Source organism: Sinocyclocheilus anshuiensis, unplaced genomic scaffold (assembly GCF_001515605.1).
Source record: "Sinocyclocheilus anshuiensis isolate Anshui unplaced genomic scaffold, SAMN03320099.WGS_v1.1 scaffold1185, whole genome shotgun sequence".
Taxonomy (NCBI): Eukaryota; Metazoa; Chordata; class Actinopteri; order Cypriniformes; family Cyprinidae; genus Sinocyclocheilus; species Sinocyclocheilus anshuiensis.
Window position 1 is genome coordinate 960,572 of NW_015548278.1, and position 986 is coordinate 961,557.

Below are 986 nucleotides of genomic sequence, written 5' to 3' on the forward strand. Positions count from 1 at the left end.
AGATGCATGACCAGCTGGTTATGGCAAATGTGTACGATTTATTTTGGAAGGAAGTGTGAACACTATGAGGGTTTAGACAGCTGAGAATATTACTAAACTGCATAATAATTTAATTCCAGGTAAATTCAGCTATCATAATGTCAAGTTTTCAAGTGTGCTCAACTTGGGACTTGTGAAAACATTCTAGCCAGTGATATTGTGCGCCACTGCTTTGAAGAACTGGATTTGTTTAATCATGATTACATAAAATACTGCCAAGGACTAGTGTTTGGAATAAACTCTTGGAGGAGGATCTGATTATTTTAATTAAACCCAACAGAAAAAAAAAATTCTGAAATGTCAATTACTTCCAAAAAAAAGTTTTCAAGGGAACAAAACGTTTACAGCATGATCTTGATAATATCTATAAAACATTTACTGCTGGCAGTAGAACATCGTTGCATATCAGGCTTTAAAAACAGGTTTCTGAGCCACTAGTGAATTACACAAGCACTCACAATCCGCATTAATAAATAGTGACTGTAAGTAATTGAGCAGAGAATACATACTGATGTGCCTCTTATGTAAGAAGAAATCCGGTTGGTTGAAGTCGTCAAGCATATTTGAATATCGCATGCTATTGGATAACAGGCCGGCGGACAGTCAGAGGGGGCGGGACTTCGGAGTGACTGAACGCCAGTCGTAGTAGCAAATGTATTTAGCTTTGGGAAGTCCGAGTCTGTGAGCGAGTCGGTTCGTTCGAACGATTCGTGAGGTAATTCAAATGAACCGATTCACCAATGTCTCCGAGAGACTTTCTGTTTAAGTAGGCTTTTTAGTTAGTTAATACTACTGATTGCCACTATTGGTAAGGTTAAGGTTGTGTCAAGTGCTGTGTTGTTCATGTCATCCCCTGGCAAATTTATTTTGGAGATTCTAATTTTCATTAATTGTAACATTCATGTCACATTATGACATCTTCAATCTTTTTTTTTTTTTTTTTTTTT